We start from the raw sequence: 14388 nt of genomic DNA on the forward strand, positions 1-14388 counted from the left end.
TATGATACAGTTGTAAAACTAATCCCACCCCACTCCTACGCCATATAATAAATGAACAGTATATAACAAAAAGCCTAGGCTTAAAATTCCTTTCAATGGTCAGTAGGAAGTCTCCAGGAAGTGGTACTGGAATTTACTTTGTTGACGTATAACTGTAAATGATACGTTCTCCAAGTCAGGGTCGTGACATTACTTGAACACAAATGTAGGGTTAATTACCCTACATATGCAACAAGTCACTTGGGAGATTACCCATATGATTTCTGCTTCACAGCCTTTCGCCTAGAAAGAAGAAAGGTCTTGACATTTCATGCATCCGTGTGTCATGCTGTATCTGTGCACAAATAGTTGGACGTTTAGCGTTAACAGGGCTCCTGTCTACCTTCGTGAAGATCAGGTTTAGAATTGGTCCAGACTAACGGGATCGGGTGGCCAGGCTCGCTGACTTGATCGATGCATGCCATCGTATCCCAATTCGTAGATCGATGTCAATGATGTCAGTCATTGGATCATCTGGTCCAGACACGATTTGATACAGAGCGCCGTCATATGGCTGGAATAGTGCACATTGCGATGTTAAACAAGAAACAAACAAACATAACATTAACGAGAAGACACAGGGTAGCCAATACATCGATGGCTGCGATGACGCGACTGTGAAAGTTGTATTAATTGGGTCTCAGTATCGAGGGAATTTAATTGTCGGAATATGGAGTTTTGTTGGTGGGGGTGACATTGCTCTCGACAAAACTAACACCAAAGAAACAAAATTTCGAGGTGTAGACATGTCTCCGTATTTGTTTACAATTCTACGTACATTCTCAATTACCGAATATGGTACATTTGTTCGTGTTTTGGGCCGCTATGGTTGGGTAAAAGCGCTATATTTACTGTGCGAACCACCACTGGGGCCAGTTTATGGCGTAACGTTCGGAACATGGTGATACACCTTGCTACAATACCGGTATCGTATCGGCAGGTCAAAACTATACTAGAGTGTGAGTGAGTGTGTATGGTTTTACGCCGCTTTTAGCAATATTCCAGCAACATCACGGCGGGGGACACCAGAAATGGGCTTCACACATTGTACCAATGGCGGGAAACGAACCCGGGTCTTCAGCGAGACGAGCGAACGCTTTAACCACTAGGCTACCCGACCGCCCCCCTAATCTGAGAGTCAACCACCTCCTTCCCCTTCAGAACATTAACAGAAAAGCAGCAATAAATTCAACTATACAGATGTACCAATGAGGACCCCGGGTAGAATACACCCTTTAAAAAAGAAACGCACAGGTAGTATGTAGTTCACTGAACCTGACTACACGAAAGATCCGATATATAAATTGGATATATGTTGGTGGCCTGATATTCAACAAACGGTGCGTCAAAACGTAGTCATTGTCGATTTGCAATGTCTTAAACGGCATTGTTTTCACACTGGTTAAAAAATATTATGGAGGAAAACAGTAAAGCACAATGCACGTACAAGTTATGGCATTCGTAACTCGTGATAGTGGCTATAAAAAGACAAGCATAAGCCAATAACTTGTTATTTAATTGTCAACATTTTTCAAGTTCGAAAATGCCGAGACTCAGCGTCACATAGGACGTATCTAAGAGGGAAATCGCAGTCTTCTGTTGCACGCCACTTTAACGTCCACCACAGCACAATTTGCAGCAACTTTGAGACCGATACACACAGTTCAATCCCACTGCAGACCGTTCGAGAACCGGCCGACAAAGAGTTACCACCCCTACACAGGATCGCTACATTCGACTGTTCCACATCATCGCAATGCCACAGCTACGGAGAGTGCAGGACGCATCCCTGGCTTGAGGAGGATATCGGACCAGACTGTCAGGAACCATCTTCGCGAAGCTGGAATCCGACTCAGAAGACCAGTTGTCGTCCCTGTTTTGCAACAGATCCATCGACAGCGACGCTTGCGTTAGTGCCTTACCTCAAGCCTTGGAATTTGAGGAACTGGAGACGAGTGTGGTTTAGCGATGAATCAGGATTTCTTCTTCACCTGCGAGATGAAATACAACGTGTTTATCGTCGTCGAAATGAACGTTTTGTCCCACATTGTGTACGCGACAACGCTCAACCGCTCACGGTAGACTACCTTCATAATGCCAACATCAACACCTTGCCCTGGCCGTCGAGATCTCCAGATCTCAACCCAATCGAACAACCCTGGGATGAACTCGATCGACGTGTACGTCAACGCCAGAACACGTCGAAGACACTCCTACAACTGGCCAACGCGTTACAAGCAGAATGGCGCAGAATTCCGCAGGACAGACTTCGTACACTATCCAGTCAGTGCCGAGGAGACGAAGAGCCGTGATTGCTGCCCGGGGCGGTCACACGAATACTGAGTTCAGCGCAACCTTGTGGCCTTATGTGACATGACATTGAATACCTTTGTACAACAACAACATGTGACTAACGAGCTTAGTAGGTACAATAAATTTACTTAAAATCTACCTGTGCGTTTCTTTCTTTGAAGAGTATAGGTCTTCAGCAAACCCATGCTTGCCCTAAAAGGCGACTATGCTTGTCGTAAGAGGCGATTAACGGTACGGGGTGGTCAGTCTCGCTGATTCGGTTGATGCATATCTTATCCAAATTGCTTGGATCGATGCTCATGATGTCAATCACTGGATTGTCTGGTCCAGACTAGAGTTATTGTCATGTCCAGACTAGATTATTTACAGACCTGGAATATTGCTGAGTGTGGCGTTAAAGAAAAAGAAACCAACAAACAATCAAACAAAAACGCTCAAAGATGCAAGGGCGGCTTTGATATTTAATCATGAAAAATCCAGTCCATTATCACTATGCCGATCGCATGCACTCTGTGTCTGCTGATTCCGAGTGGCGTGTACATTGTGCCATCTGATCAAACAGGCACACCAGCTTGCCGACTCTGGGTGGAGTGTGATAGAAGGGAAGTAACTCTGATCGTGTTGTAGCTATATTTGAAACTTTTAAGGGCGCTTCAAATTCACATTATCAATGCTGTTGCAACCATTGATAAGCTGATAGAAGCGGCCATGTAATATTCCATGCACTTGAAGTGCGTATGACTACACCGCTTAATAATACATAATGGTTTGTGTTGAACGCATTATTAATACTTTATATGTATCCTTTCGGGAAACGTTCTGCGCACACTTTGGTGAGATTGGATGCGCGTTGACTTATATTTTACTCTTAATTCCTCCCAAAAGACACACACACACACGCATGCACACACGCACGCACGCACACTGAGATTACTGCGAAATGTGTGTTCTTTCCGCAGATTCCATACAATTAGAATGAGTGAGTGAGTGGGGTTTAACGCCGCTTTTAACAATATTCCAGTTATATCGCGGCGTGTCAGCTTGATGTGTGAGGAAAGACCGAAGTGATGCAGGTCTCAGACGTTTACCGAAACCCACGAGCACGAGTATGGTGCTGACAAACTTAGCAACATAATCGGGGCGAACCGGGATTCGAACCCACAATCATGGGTTTGCTGGCGTGCCTAAGGGACGCAACTCTGCACAGCGAATCGCGGCGCCTTAGACGATTGGGCCACAGTGAGACAGGCCTAACGTATAGTTCTTACAGTGAGACAGGCCTAACGTATAGTTCTTACAGTGAGACAGGCCTAACGTATAGCTCTTACAGTGAGACAGGCCTAACGTATAGTTCTTACAGTGAGACTGACAGAACAAATAGTTCTTGCAGTGAGTCTGGCCTAACGTATAGTATAGTTCTAACCGTGAGACTGGCCTAACGTATTGTTCTTACTGTGAGACTGGCCAACGTATAATTTTACTGTGACACTGGCCAACGTATAGTTCTTACTGTGAGACTGGCCTAACGTATAGTTCTTACTGTGAGACTGGCCTAACGTATTGTTCTTACTGTGAGACTGGCCTAACGTATAGTTCTTACAGTGAGACAGGCCTAACGTATAGTTCTTACAGTGAGACAGGCCTAACGTATAGTTCTTACAGTGAGACTGACAGAACAAATAGTTCTTGCAGTGAGTCTGACCTAACGTATAGTATAGTTCTAACCGTGAGACTGGCCTAACGTATTGTTCTTACTGTGAGACTGGCCAACGTATAATTGTACTGTGACACTGGCCAACGTATAGTTCTTACTGTGACACTGGCCAACGTATAGTTCTTACAGTGAGACTGGCCAACGTATAGTTCTTACTGTGACACTGACCTAACGTATAGTTCTTACTGTGAGACTGGCCTAACGTATAGTTCTTACTGTGAGACTGGCCTAACGTATTGTTCTTACTGTGAGACTGGCCAACGTATAATTCTTACTGTGACACTGGCCAACGTATAGTTCTGACGGTGAGACTGGCCTAACGTATTGTTCTTACTGTGAGACTGGCCAACGTATAATTCTTACTGTGACATTGGGTAACGTTTAGTTCTTACAGTGAGACTGGCCTAACGTATAGTTCTTACCGTGAGACTGGTCAACGTATAGTTCTTACTGTGACACTGGCCAACGTATAGTTCTTACTGTGAGACAGGCCAACGCATAGTTCTTACAGTGAGATTGGCCTAACGTAGTTCTTGCAGTGAGTCTGGCCTAAAGTATAGTTCTTACTGTGAGACAGGCCAACGTATAGTTCTTACAGTGAGACTGGCCTAGTGTAGTTCTTGCTGTGAGACTGGCCTAGCGTATGGTTCTGGCGGTGAGACTGGCCTAGCGTATGGTTCTGGTGGTGAGACTGGCCTAGCGTATGGTTCTGGCGGTGAAACTGGCCTAGCGTATAGTTCTTACTGTGAGACTGGCCTAGCGTATAGTTCTGACGGTGAGACTGGCCTAGTGTATAGTTCTGACGGTGAGACTGGCCTAGCGTATAGTTCTTACAGTGAGACTGGCCTAACGTATTGTTCTTACTGTGAGACTGGCCAACGTATAATTCTTACTGTGACCCTGGCCAACGTTTAGTTCTTACAGGGAGACTGACCTAACGTATAGTTCTTACTGTGAGACTGGCCTAACGTATTGTTCTTACTGTGAGACTGGCCAACGTATAATTCTTACTGTGACATTGGCCAACGTATAGTTCTGACGGTGACACTGGCCTAACGTTTAGTCCTTACAGTGAGACTGGCCTAACGTATAGTTCTTACCGTGAGACTGGTCAACGTATAGTTCTTACTGTGACACTGGCCAACGTATAGTTCTTACTGTGAGACAGGCCAACGCATAGTTCATACAGTGAGATTGGCCTAACGTAGTTCTTGCAGTGAGTCTGGCCTAAAGTATAGTTCTTACAGTGAGACTGGCCTAGCGTAGTTCTTGCAGTGAGACTGGCCTAGCGTATGGTTCTGGCGGTGAGACTGGCCTAGCGTATGGTTCTGGCGGTGAAACTGGCCTAGCGTATGGTTCTGGCGGTGAAACTGGCCTAGCGTATAGTTCTGACGGTGAGACCGGCCTAGCGTATAGTTCTGACGGTGAGACCGGCCTAGTGTATAGTTCTGACGGTGAGACCGGCCTAGTGTATAGTTCTGACGGTGAGACTGGCCTAGCGTATAGTTCTGGCGGTGAGACTGGCCTAGCGTATAGTTCTGGCGGTGAGACTGGCCTAGCGTATGGTTCTGGTGTCGAGACTGGCCTAGCGTATAGTTCTGGTGGTGAGACAGATCCAACGTGTTCCGACTATCAAAACTACTATTTTACTACAAATAATCAAAACCACTAAAACATTGTTAAAGAAACAACAAATATTTATTAACAATATATTCAAATAAATGGCAATCTCATTTGGCAATGAATGCAGGTAAATGTACAAGGATGAGATTGACGGTTCTGTAACAGAAAATAGCACCTTCGAGATCAGACGTGGGTAGACTTCGCATTCGCTTAAATTAATTAAGACTTTTACTGACTCAAAAATACAACTTATTGATAATAAATAACATGAACCGTATTGTTTTAATATTGTATAGGGTTATCGCACGGTATCCACACGTCTCCCCATGCCATTTATAGTTCCATATAGATCCATCTATTGCACCAATTGTTGAGAGACAGATCTGTGTCTGACTTCGCTGGCCACGTTTAGGAACCGACGCAGTTATGTCCCTTGTCGTATTCAGTGATGACAGCTTGACTTCCGCGCCATTGTCATAATGAGTAATCCGTGTTGATCGCCCAGCTCACTAGAGGTGTATGTAAGCCAGTAGCCCTAGGCTGAAGGACGCCACGACACAACATGCCATTATGAGGTATGTCGTACCTCGAGGCAGGGATGTGCACTTGTCTAGGCCTGGTTTGGACTGGAAAGAAAATAGACAATCTGTATCATCACATACTATTCGGGCCATAACAGTGAACGCTTTAGATTATTATTTAGACTATTCGGACCAATACGTATTAATATAGCTATTCAGACCAGGAATAATTAGGGATATCACTATTCGGGCGAGTAAACATTTAGGGATATCACTATTCGGGCGAGTAAACTTTTAGGGATATCACTATTCGGGCGAGTAAACATTTAGGGATATCACTATTCGGACTAGTAAACATTTAGGGATTTCACTTTTCGGACCATGCGCAAGACATCTAGTATCTCTCCTTATTCCCGTAGTAGCTTACTTAACGATGTGCGTGGGACTGTACAACGGATATCCCGTTTTCAAGTAGAAATACTTACATGCAATAATTAAGTGAGTCAACAAGGAGTAACGCCAAATATAGATAACACAATTGCGAATGTTATATCTTAGATAAGATATACATACCACGTAGGACAAATCTTGGGACATGAGACCCGTTCCTCCAAATATATTTGATCTTTGACCTTTGACCGGGTCATACACTGGAGAGTTCACGTCAATCGCGGTCGCATCCCCGCTGGTGAGGAATCTGCCGGGTATCCAGGCAGGAGGGGCCGCCATTTCACTGGTGAGGTCAATATCGATCAGAGTGGCGGTAGACATTTGGTTTATTCTGAAAAGATACAAGTAGATATAATTATACTACTACGGTAATGGACACGACAATGACAGATATCAACGACAAGATATCGGTATCGGGTCTCCGGACTTCAGATTACCTTTTACCGACAGGATTAAATAAAAGCTGAGCACTGAACACACTGCACGTAATACCGTCAACCACTAGGCGCGGACATTCGCTATTTGTCCGACTAAGTCTATGTAAAATCAAAACGTTACTTTCAAAGCAATGTACAACACTTTGTAATCAGCTGATATCAAGCATACATCATCTGTCCGTTTTGGGCGGAGTAATCCATCAGTTGTCAGACAATAATTCGCTTACGGTGTTCTTGTTTAATGCAGTGATTAGACTATCATTGAAAATAGCCTTGTGCTATTTGTATATGTGACGGCTCGTATGGTGAAAGTGTAATCACTCATAGTTTCGTTTTACCAGGATGTAGTTTCGTTTTACACGGATGTGTTTGTTTATAAATAGTAAGGGGTTTTTCGCTATTATTTACGACACATCCGTTTGGAGTCAACATAACTGGAAAACACGGGGATCTAGGTAGCTCGGTATTTTTTCGGGGAGAGAGGAACGTTTCACACATGGTGGCTAGGGTTTACACATTGGTGGGAGGTATTTCACTAACACCATTTAAACGCCCGTCTAATCCCTCAAGCGAGTGACATTAGGTAACATAGATCATGATTGTTATTATTCACTGGGTTGTGAATACTGTGGCTTACACAATAACTCCCCCTGGGGTAAAACCTGTCTTTTTTCATGGGGCTACCAGATCGAATCCTTCACATTACCATGGTAATTAACATTCATTTGACACTATCGTTTTAACCGATGTATATTATCGATATACTATCATTTGAAATGTTGATATATAGCAATTTAATCTGTCCTTGATATCTTTACGCCGCTTTTGGAAATATTCCAGCAATACCACGGAGGGGTCACCACACATTGTACCCATGTCGGGGATCGAACCCGGGTCTTCGGCGGGACGAGCGAACGCTTTAACCACAAGGCTACCTGACCGCCCGATATCTGTCAGAATTAATGTAAATATGGATAGTTGATTTGACTCAAGCTGTAATTATGATTTCCCGGATGATAAATATCCCACAATAACAAGCGATTGAATAAAATAAATGGATACTCGCAATACCATATACTGAAATATCATACCTGAAATTATGAAATCACATTAACACAACATTCCAAAAGATTACAAACATACCTTTTTCTTTCAAATATCTGTCCAAGTTTACATAATCTAATACTGACAACGTCTTGACGGTTCAACCTATACACACTGGCTTCAGTATTACAAATGGAGCGAGGTGTGGAACCCCCGTCACAGTAAACTGCGTGACGCAAATCACTCCGTGATAAATAAACCTTTGCGGTAAACCCAGAGTCCGGAATCTAATTATAGCCACACGGCGTGGGTCGTGAGAGGATAGGACTGACGCATGTCGTTGTCATGGTGACATCGACACGTCTTCCGTTTTCGCGACAGATACTTACTTCGCGACCCGTCGTGATGCACGTGTTGATGCCTACTGGGCGACACCGTTAATTACATCTTAGAAGAAATGGGATATAATTGATCGTCTAGCGTGGTTAATTAACATCAGTCGATACTGTATGGTATTTACCGAGGCGTCCGATAACGTCCCGCATACAAGTGAATCACATCGCACGTGCTGCAAAACACGTGACAACACCATGACATACTGTATATGAATATGAAATCTACATGCGTTATTCGTGTTATTGTATGTGGAGCTATAGTTGAAATCAAGACCATGTCGCTTGTATTAACAAGGTTTATTTTTATAATTTCCCGGGAAATTGTTATATAGTGTATTGTGACATTTTTTGCGTGCTTGTAGATCGTGTGATATCATATAAATTGAATAATTAGCGGTTTTTAGTTCTCAGGAACGGATCATTAATATATGATTATGCAACCACGAGATTATGGACACAGCTAAACTTACTCAATACTTCATGATCGATGATTATTGGTAATTATAGGTAACATTGCTGTAGCGTATGTAACGTTGCGGCTAATCACTGACGATTGCTTGCACTTGATCGGTCAACTACCTGGTTTCGTGAAAAGTTGGGTCTTCAATGATAAAGCAGACATAGCACCACGATCCGGATGTTGTACACAATCTGAGAACCGTGAAGATTCCGGGGTAGATTAGGTCTTCAACAACCCATGCTTGCCCTTAAAGGCAACTATGCTTGTCTTAAGAAGAGGCGACTAACGGGATCGGGTGGTCAGACTCGCTGACTTGGTTGATGCAGGTCATCGTTGATAACTTGCGTGAATCGATGCTCATGGTGTCTATCACTGGATAGTCTGTCCAGACTTGATTATTTACTGACCGCCGTCATATAGCTGCAATGTTGCTGAGTACGGCGTTACACTATTATGCATAACATAATATATATTTGTTGATAATAAAATATCTTCGTTTAACCTTTCAAACAGTCGTTTACGTATTGGGAACTATGTGATAAAATGTATAAATAGTTCTCATTTAAACTATTGTGGAAATAGCTATTGTTGAAACCATCGCTGCAGACACTTCGACTCCATGATAACACAATTTGGCAGTTAGGAAACCGATAGTTTATAATGCTATTATAAATCTTATAAAACCGTAATTTCTGTTAGTACTAGTCTACTAGTCTACAAAATGGTGAATAATTTAACAAATTGTGGTCTGGGGTTGTGTGTGTAGCTTGTACAAACGATCAGATCCTCAATCGTTTAAATGATTATTATAACGTATCCGTTAATGTGATATCCATTTTCAATTGGAACACTGGAATATTGAATCAGTTAAAGTGTAAAATGATATATCTACCTTGTTATCAACGCTTCGGGTTTACAATGTAGACGTCCACTGCAGAAACAGTTTGTCTTGAGTCTCTGGGAGTTGAAAATATAGCCAGTTCTTCTATGTGTTTTGTCCGCTCAGGCGAGGTGTGAGTTTACAGTGTCAATGCCAAAACGAAAACTGACGTCATCTTTTATACACCCAAGTCTACATTGGCATCACAACACAGGGCGCCCGTACTCCTGTTAATTTGTCTGTTTACATAACGTTGCACTGGCTGCTCATTCATAAAGGTAATTGTCAATTTCACATCTCGGTATTGAGACTGAGGTGCCAATCATTGTCACAACAGCGCGTGATGGGTGATAACAGGTTTCAGCTGTGCTTATAACAACAGTGTAAATTGACAATACACACCGAGACAACCAAAATCCTTTAAACCCACAATAAACGGATTAGGATTTAAACATCTAATAGTGTAATAAATTGTAAAAAAACCCATGACGAAGATTTCTCCACTACTGAGGAAACAATAGACACTACTCCAACTAAAACAAACCAAACTTCCCAACCAGCCAACACCCCAAACCTAAATAACCTCACCTTACTCCTAGCATATATGCATAGTCAAAACTCACCAAAAGCTAGTATGGAATCCTTCCACAAAGTAGCTTTCAATCTAAAATTAACCGATCTTCCCTTCTTCCTCTTTAACCTCCATCTAAAAGAACTCACCGAATAAAATAAAAACTAAAAACTAAATCACCAATCACCCGAAACCAATAATGGAAGGACTAAATATTTTTCAGTGGAACGCCAACGGACTCACCTCCCACGGCCATGAACTAAAAACTAAATTTAAACTAAATAAAGGCCCTCACATTGCTTGTATACAGGAAACCAAATTCTCAAAAAAATCGAAATTCACACTACCTAACTACAACTCAGTTAGAACTGACAGAGCTAAACCGAAAACAAGAAGAGCCGCAGGAGGACTAATCATATTTATCAGGGAAGATATAAATTACGAAGAAATAAAAATAGACACGCCAAACCTAGAAGCCAACGGCATTAAAATCACATTAAATAACCGAAACATAAACATCATAAATATTTACCACTGGGCGGAACAAAAAGTCCAACCTGAGGATCTAAACAAACTACTCAAAATAAGCGATAAATCTACTATATTCCTAGGAGACTTTAACGCTCACCATCCTACATGGAGCATAGATGATAAAATAGATAATCATGGCAAATTAATCTCCGAATGGATAGAAACAAACGACCTAGTACTCCTTAATAGCAACCAACCCACGAGGTACGATAAGATAAACAAAAAAATGTCGGCTATCGACCTAACCATATGCACCGCAGATCTAGCCCAAAGCACTCAATGGGAAGTACACGACGTCCCGCTAGGTAGCGACCACTTCCCCATAAACATAACCATAGGAAATACAAACGTACCAATCCAAACAGAAAACCAAGAACCAAAATTCCATTACAACAAAGCTAACTGGGACCAATTCCAAGATATCTGCAACGAAGCTAACTTAAACGAAATAGAAAATAATGATCCAGAAACCTATTGTAAAAACCTAACAGACTATATAATAAACGCAGCCAAAACCTCCATCCCCTTCAAAACATCTAAGACAGGCAAACCGACGGTACCATGGTGGAATGAGGAAATAGAACAGACTAGACGAAAACGTAAATCAGCCTTCAATAAAGCAAAACGCGACTACAAATATTTAAACATAGCCCACGAACTAAACCACCAGGTTCAAAAACTAGTCCAAATAGCCAAAAGTAGAGACTGGAAAAAATTCTGCGAAGGTATAAATAACCGTACAGATGCCAGAACGGTCTGGCGCAAAATCCACGCCATTAGAGGCTTAAAACGACATAAAAAAAACCCTAACATTAACAACTCAACCAACCCCGCCCAAAAAGCAAATAATCTCGCCAACCACTTTTCGGCCGTTAGCAGTAACAGCAACTTCAGCCAAAAATTCCAAGATAAACTTAAAACAGAAAACAAACCCACAAAAGAACCAAACAATAACAATCTAGAAATAAATCAACCCTACACAATGGAGGAGCTCCTCTACGTAATCCAAAACAGGAAAAAGGGCACAGCCCCAGGATTAGACCTAACCTCTTACCAAATAATTAAAAAACTCCCCCTAAAACTGCTCCAGGCACTACTCAAACTATACAATCTCATCTACCTAAACGGACAGGTTCCTACTCCCTGGAAACAGGCCCTAGTCATACCAATCCCTAAACCTAATAAACCAGCTAATCAAGCTAACTCATATAGACCAATATCCCTAACTTCAAACTTATGTAAAGTAATGGAATCAATGGCTAAAAATAGATTACAACATTACTTAACCCAAAATAACACCATAAACCCAGATCAAAGCGGTTTCACTCCTGGCCGCTCAACCCTAGATAACCTCGCCCGACTAGAACAAGATATTAAGACAGGACAACTAAATAAACAATATACCACAGGCATCTTCTTAGACTTCTCTAAAGCTTTCGACATGGTATGGCACGATGGGCTAATACAAAAACTTAAAAAAATAGGACTCAAAGGTCAGATAATAAACTACATCCAGGACTTCCTAAACAATCGTAAAATAACCGTGTGTATAGACCAAACTCTATCGGACCAATGTCCCCTAGAAAATGGCACTCCACAGGGCAGTATCCTCAGCCCCACCCTCTTCAATATAATGATAAACGATCTATTCGAGGGTCTATCCCCTAAAGTAAACACATCAAAATTCGCGGATGATGGAGCCATCTGGATCCGCACTAAAAGCATGAAAATGGCCAAAAATCTACTCCAAAAATCTCTTAATAAAATACAACAATGGGCTGACAAATGGGGCTTCTCCCTTAACTCAGAAAAAACAACAGGAATAGTATTCAAACATAAAAACATGAAACCCGCCTCCCCAATCCTCCAGCTAAACAATCAAACAATCAAATTTCAAAAACAAACCAAATTCTTAGGACTTATTTTCGATGAACATCTCACCTGGGATGCTCACATCCAAAACCTAACAACTAAATGCAGTAAAGACCTAAACACCCTAAGATGCCTAACTGGCTCTAACTGGGGAGCCTCCAAAGATACTCTCCTCTCTCTCTACATATCCCTAATTAGATCAAAACTAGACTACGGCTGCGCCATATACAACACCCTAAACAACTCTCTATCTAAAAAACTTGACTCAATACAATATCAGGCTCTCAAACTCATTACACGCACCCAACATGGCACCTCCTACACCTCACTTCAGGCCTTAACAGGAGAAATGCCACTAAGTCTACGCAGGGAACAGCTAAGCTTAAATTTCTGGGCCGCGTCCCAATCAAACCCTCTCATCCAAAACTTAATAAACCAAAACATCAGCCCTAAAAACCAAGCTCTAGCTCGTAAACACCCCTTACTTACCCCAATATCCCAAAGAATAACAAACTACCTAAATGAACATCAAATTAAAAATCTTAAACAAAACTGCAAACAATCAAATATCTTCACCCCTAAACTTAAAATACCCAAAATAGACACAACACTAGCTAGCCAAATAAATAAACAAACCGACCCAAACATAGCTAAAACTACCACACTAGCATACATACACAAAAATTGGCCAAATTGGTGTCACATTTACACGGACGGATCCTCAGATCCGACCTCCAAACACACGGGTTTCGGAGTCCATACCACACAACCAACTAAAACCACACAATCCTTCCGACTCCCAAATAACCAATCAATATTCACGGCCGAACTAATGGGCATGGCCTCAGCCCTCCACAATCAAGAATCCAAAAACAACCAAAAAATCCTAATACTTACTGACTCCCTAAGTGGACTACAAGCCCTCCAAAACAAAAATACCAAAAACCGACCTAAATTAATAAATCAAATACTTAAAAGCTCCAACGACCTAACAAAAGCAGGCAAACAAATAACCTTCTTGTGGATACCCGCCCACGTAGGAATATACGGTAATGAAAACGCCGATAAAGCAGCTAAACTATCCCTCAAAATCCCAGAAATAAGCTTAAACTTACCCATCTCAAAATCAGAAATTAAAAGTGTAAACAAACAAAAAATCACAAAAAAATGGCATAACCTATATCTAAACTCAAATAGCCAAATCAAAAGAGTGCTCAGCAAACCACTAACCAAACCAAAAATTCTCCATCCATCCAAAAAAATCGACAGAGTAATCACTAAACTCCAAACAGGACACACCAACCTAAATAACCACCTAAAAAAATTTAAAAAACACACTACAGGTAACTGCCCACACTGCAAACAACCAGAAACCCCAGAACACGCACTCATCCACTGCACACACTACCTAACACATCGAACCGCATTACAAACCACCCTCAATCTAAACAAGGCTCTCTCTCTAGAAGCAATACTAAACCCACAAAATAAACTAGAAAACTTCAAGGCCTTAGGCGTATTCTTAATAAAAACGGAAC

The 14388-nt window shown here is 41.9% G+C and overlaps 1 long non-coding RNA gene across 1 annotated transcript; it reads right to left on the reverse strand.

Moving 5' to 3' along the window:
- Positions 1 to 5753: 5753 nt before the first annotated feature.
- Positions 5754 to 8358, reverse strand: LOC139449956 (uncharacterized). Its single transcript, XR_011652206.1, has 3 exons — positions 8241 to 8358; positions 6784 to 6991; positions 5754 to 6315 (listed from the first exon to the last, which is right to left on the reverse strand). It is a non-coding gene; the product is annotated as an uncharacterized lncRNA (long non-coding RNA).
- Between the last annotated feature and the right edge of the window lie 6030 nt (positions 8359 to 14388).

This window comes from Haliotis cracherodii, unplaced genomic scaffold, assembly GCF_022045235.1.
Source record: "Haliotis cracherodii isolate W230 unplaced genomic scaffold, xgHalCrac1.p SCAF_10, whole genome shotgun sequence".
In the NCBI taxonomy this organism is placed as follows: domain Eukaryota; kingdom Metazoa; phylum Mollusca; class Gastropoda; order Lepetellida; family Haliotidae; genus Haliotis; species Haliotis cracherodii.